Source organism: Morus notabilis, unplaced genomic scaffold (genome assembly GCF_000414095.1).
Source record: "Morus notabilis unplaced genomic scaffold, ASM41409v2 Scaffold184, whole genome shotgun sequence".
In the NCBI taxonomy this organism is placed as follows: Eukaryota; Viridiplantae; Streptophyta; class Magnoliopsida; order Rosales; family Moraceae; genus Morus; species Morus notabilis.
The window spans coordinates 955,074-961,448 of NW_010387636.1; positions in this window are offsets into that span (position 1 = coordinate 955,074).

The following is a 6,375-nucleotide window of genomic DNA, read 5'->3' on the forward strand; positions in this document are numbered from 1 at the left end:
CTATATATGACCATCGGTAGACTCAATTAGAATTTCTATACTTAACGGAAATTATTAGAAATTCATATTGTGTCTTTGTCCCTGTTCCACATAATCTCATTATGCGTAATACACTCATTCAATATCACACCATATTAACAGTGCGGATAACACCGTTCTATTCTAAATGGGAATGACATGTATTAGTAATGTTCTAATTAAAGATTCTGAACTTTAATTAGATTTATTACGAACATCACCTTTTGATTATTATCCTTAAACATTATCCTCTCATATACAACACTTATATACAATGTTTAATGTTACATAAATAATCACAGAATTTTCATTTGATATTCATAAAATATTCATAAATATATGCACATAAAATGATGAATAAATTCTTTTATTAAATAAATAATAAATATCCTATTACATTTCATGCTTCTAGGATACCATTCCCAACAACATGGCCATTGAAATCTCCTCCAATGAAAATGCTATCCTCATTGCCTATACGACACACTAAGTCATCCATGTCTTCCCAAAACTTGACTTTAGTTTCCGTATCCAATCCTATTTGTGGAGCGTAAGCACTAATTACATAGATGGACTTATTTTCTAGTACCAATTTGAGCATAATAATTCTATCCACTATTCGCTTAATCTCAACTATGTCATCCTTCACAGTTTTGTCCACTAGAATACCAACTCTATTGCGATTCCTTTCTCAACCTGTATACCATAACTTGTATCCTAAATTTCCAATCTCCTTTGCTTTCTCTCCTGTCCACTTCGTTTCCTGTAAGCATAAAATGTTAATTATTCTTCTTACCATAACGTCTACTAACTCCATAGATTTACCAGTTAAAGAACCTACATTCCAACTACCTAAACGAATTTTCCTATCATGGGCTAGCTCTGCCCCTTGCACACGTCCATGAATGTGCAAGGACCCCCTTGCATATTTTTCACCATATCCGGGGCCCGACATGGCGCATGGGCTCGCTTTTTCTCCTGCACCCGTCCATGAATGTGCGAAGACACCCTTGCCTATTTAACACTATACCTGGGGGCCGGCATAGCGTGTCGCACCTAGGGAACGCCCCAACATATTCTATGTGAGTGAAATCTATGAGAGTGACTTATTTTTATGCTGGCCGTCAACCTACCGCAACCCTCCTTCTTTACCCGGGCTTGGGACCGGCTGTACAAACGCATAGGCGGAGTTGGGAGAGAGAAAGATGATAAGGAAAAAAAGGGCCGACCAATCTAATTAATCTGCATAATCCAATCTATCGGATTAGATTAGATTGAAAGAATTTTCAATTGTAACATATTGAAATTTTTTCAATCCATAATAGATGATTAGATTACCGATTGAGCATTTCTCAATCCACATAATAAGTCAATCTGAACTACATATATTGTATATATTTTCTATATATTTTTAAATAACATATGTAGCTGATTTTTTTTAATTATATAACACATATAATTTATGTATATACGCATGGAATCCCAATATTGTCTTCTACGGCAGAGTAACACAAAGCCCAAGCCAAATTAATGTCTAATGCTTTATGTTGAAATTAATGCTGAATTATTTTTTTAGAACTATTTTAATTTTATGTTATGTTATTTTTGTGTTTAATTTTATGAGAATATTGAAAAGAAAAGATGGACAACAAGAGTTAAGGTCTAAAACGTAGGGTAATTTACAAATGCTTTTAATCCAATCAGCAGAAAATGTTATGGATTAGATTGGATTGAGAGTCTATAAATTGGTAATGAATTTAGATTTTTTCAATCCACAATAATTGATTGAATTAGGGATTAACTATAATCCATATAATTCGATCCCTGACTACTCCTAGAAAAGAGGAGGAGAAAGTTAGGATATGTTTTAAGGGGTAGTCTTGGTGCTTTACGTGCTGAAAGTAGAGACTTTGAAAGAATTAAAAAGGTGTGGTATTTCACTATTCAATCATTGTGGAATGGTATTTCTTTAATGGGGAAATTACATATTTTAGATGAGGATTAGAATATAAGAGCATAATATTTTTTTAGAAAGAGAAAATTGCTAAACTTATCCTTTCGTATATGAATTTAGATTTTTACTCATTACTTTTAATTAATACTTTTTTGACTAATTTTGTTATTTAATTAAAAAAATTTAATTAAGAATAAAGAGTAAAAATTCAAACTCATATACTCAAGTGTTTGTCTCTTTTAAAAAAGGTAATAAGTAGCATAATTTAATAAATTAAGGGGCTGTTCGGCAGTTGAGGTTTTGAGTTAAAAACTCAAAAAAAGCAACTCGAGTTACAACTTTATTCAAGTTCATATTTTTTTAAGTTTGAACTCGAGTTTGAACTTGAGTTTGGGACTAAAACTCGAGTTCAAGTTTCTCCTTCAACTCGAGTTCAGAAACTTGAACTCAAATTAATGAACAATATTTTTTCTATTCTTAAAAATGCTATAACTTTTTCGTTTTAATTCTGATTGAGATGATTTTTTTTCTATGCGTTGACAACGAAAAGATGAATAAAACCTCACCCATATATCCTATTAAAATTTTCCATCAACATTGAGTTTTTATTAAAATACTATATAAATACAAATTCAAGTTTTGACTCACTCAAACACAAACTCAAAAAGATTCTTATCTCAAACCATAACTCAAACGTACACAACTAAACATAAACTTAAGTTACAACTTCAACTCAAATTAAAACTCAAACTCAACTCAAAATCTACACTCAAGTCACCTAACTCAAAAACGGCAAAAAAATAAGCCCTAAGTTTCCAACACTATTCAAAACCAAAAATACTTTCAACTCTTTCTTCCCTCCACCTCTCTCTGCTCATATCCACCATTGTTGGCACTGGCGCAGCCATCACTAAGCGGTAAATACACGGATTGCTGTAAATCTAAACCATATCAGAGCTGAAAATACATCGAAAAAATAGCTTTACTAGTAAATTAGTAAATCCGAGTAAATCTACAGATTTACTAACAAAATAGAGCTTAAATGCAAAACTGACTGCTGCCACGCTCCTCTGTCGGTACATGAGTCACCACCTCCTGCCATTGCGCCACTATTGAACTTCATGTGTCGCCACCCCTAACAACATCGTCCCACCCATTGGAATCAGAAAAAGGATATGTCCAGACAATTAAGAAATAGTGTCATTCTGCGATAGAGGACCTTCACATGATGGAAAGACATCCCTACCGTTGTTGACATCGTAAAAGTTGGCGTGTCCCCGTAGTAAAAGAAGATTGGCATCTCCGCCGTGAGATCCTGTGCTAAAACTGTTGACCATTTCCTCGTGATTTCTCCTTCTTGTTGTCATCGTGATTATTTTGCAAACTCCGACCTGTTTTCATCATCGTCCGACTTCTTATTCACCGTGAGGACCGTCTGCTCCCGTGACGGAGATACCGTCTAAAAGCGCGACGAAGATCGTCTCTAGTCAAAGATCGAAGCTCGTGATGCCGCTAAGAGAGAGAGATCTCTGGAGGAGGGAGAAAGAGATTGGGAAGAGAAAGAGATGAGAGTGTTAAAAGATTTCAGGTATTATCTTAATTTGTTTTAGCCAATACGTTATTGGTTTAGTTTGGTATTTTACTTTTCCATTCTAAAATCAACTTCTCCTTATAGCAGAAATTAATTTTAATGTTTGATAAATATTTTTAAAATTATTTTTGAAAAACTTTTTAAGAATCTACAGTTAAAATAAAAACAGCTTAAAAACAACTTTAATTTTTAGATTGTGTGAGAATTAATATAGTATAATTAATAAAATTTTCATAATACCTATAACACCCTTAATAAAATTTAAAATTTACAATCTTCTTAATTTAAAATTGAGCCTCGTAATATAATATAATATAATATAATAATAATAATATTATAACAAATAATATCATAATTATATTAATAACTATAATATTATTATTTTATCATATAATATGATATTATAATAATATTATAATTATTTTAAAAATATGATACTATAATTATAATATAATTATAATATGATATTGTAATTATTATTTTATAATATATTATATATTATATTGTATTGATATAATTATATTTATTATAATAATAATTAAATATTAATATAATCTTATAATTCTAATATTATTATTTATTATAGTGTATTACACAACATTATGGTTATATAATATATTAATTATAATATATTTGTTTAATATAATATAATAATAATTATATAATATAATATAATATAGTTGTAATTTTTAATTTTATTATAATTGAAATATTAATATTTATTATGTAATATTATAATATTGTAATTATATTAACCATTTTAATAATATTATTATATTCTATATCATAATTATATAATAAGTTATTTAATAATAGTTTTATTGTATTATATTAAATATAATATATATTATACAATAATAGTTTTTTGTATTATATTAAATATAATAATAAATATATATTATATTGTAATTATATGTATTATATTATTGTATAATATAATAGTCGTAATTTATAACTATTCACAGCAATTTAATCTCATAATTTACTAAACGCTATTATGTTAATTTTAGAATCAGCACAGCTACTATAATTATAGTTTATCAAGCACTCAGCTACTTTTTATAACAATTATTTCTTCTTTTAGCACAACTAAAAGTAATTTTTTTAAAATCTACAGCACTGCCAAGCCATTACTTACCACCTTTCGAAAGAGATTATAAGCCTCATGCTCTAAAATATGGTATTTCGTACTTTTTTGTTTTAATAATTGTTAAAAGAAGAAAAAACGGTATCTTGCATGACGAAGGAATATCTTATTCATGAATGAAGGACAACTTTTCTTTTTAAATAAAAACTCATATATTAGGAACTTGCATTTAAACAAAACCAAAGTAACAAATATAAGAGAAAGCTAATAACTTAGCAGGAGAACGGATTACACATGAGGACCAAAAATAGAAGAATACTTCGACACACTAAAGCCTCATTCATTTCGGGGATTCGAGTTTTCAATTCGAACTGAGATGTGATATTTTCTGAGAGCTTTTCACTGTAGCAGAAAAAGTTAGATATGACATTTTCTGATAACTTTTTACTGTAGAAACCTAAAACTGAAAACTCGAATCGGTGAAATGGACAAGGCCTAAAATTGAACACACCTATGACTCTATTTCATAAAATTCCTCTTAGCAAGATAAGTTTTTAAGTGATAGAGGAACAAAACATCGTAGCACTAAGGCTACACCAAACACCACCAAGACACCAATACAACGGACACAAAAAACAAATAAAGACAACGGGGTGAGAACCACGATTATTGTAGTAAAAATACACCAAAAACAAAAACATAATAAACACAAAAAGACCCTAAGACCCGTTGTCAAGCGACTTTGGCGAAGAGGCAATCGATGATAGCACCACGGAAAGGCAGAGGACTTTGAAAGAGATATGGCGAGGTCGAGCAAACGACATAAAACTGCAAGTGAAACTAACCCTCCGCAGCCACCGTCAGCAATCAAAAACACCACCATCAAGAGAAACCCATTATCGCATGAAATAAAACGCCAAAGGAATACGGTCACCATCCGTTGAACATGTTGGAGATAACAGCTCAAACGAAAAGCACCCCACTTCTACAAACTAAAAATATCCCAAAAATGTATTAAAAAATAAAATATTTTCAGCATCCTAAAAATAAATTTAATTCAAGAGTCTTCTCCCACAAACTAAAAATTTTTCATCGCCTCCTTCAAAAATTAAAATAAAATTGAAGTCGCCATCTTTTTTTCTTTTTTCTTTTTTTTTTTTTTTTTTGGAGGAAGCCATCCAAAATGCATTTTAATAGGAGATGCACCACTAATAATCAACTAATCACCATCAAAATCTTTTTCAAAGAAAGAAAGACCTATCAAACTCGTGAAGATAATACCATTAGGCAAAAAGGGGAAAAATAAAATAAAAAATGAAGAAGAAAAATGGCATCATAAAGAAAACGCAAAAAGACGTAGGTCTTATTTATTTTATAGATTTAAGTTTAAAATTTAAGTTTTATTACAGTAAAAAAAATTTTAGAAATAATTACATTTAATTTTTTTATTATAATAAAAATTTTTTATATAAAATTACATTTTAACTCGAATTAGCGAACTAAATGGACCCGTAACGAGTCCAGATCACTTTACCCGCGTGTTTGAAAACCCAGGCCTCGTTTATTTCATCGATTCGAGTTTTGTTACAATAAAAAACTCTCAGAAACAATCATATATAATATTTTTAGTACAGTAAAAAATTTTCATATAAAATTACATTTCAATTCAAATTAAAAATTCGGATAAGTGATCTAAACGGATTCCAATTTCCCGAATGAGTCAGA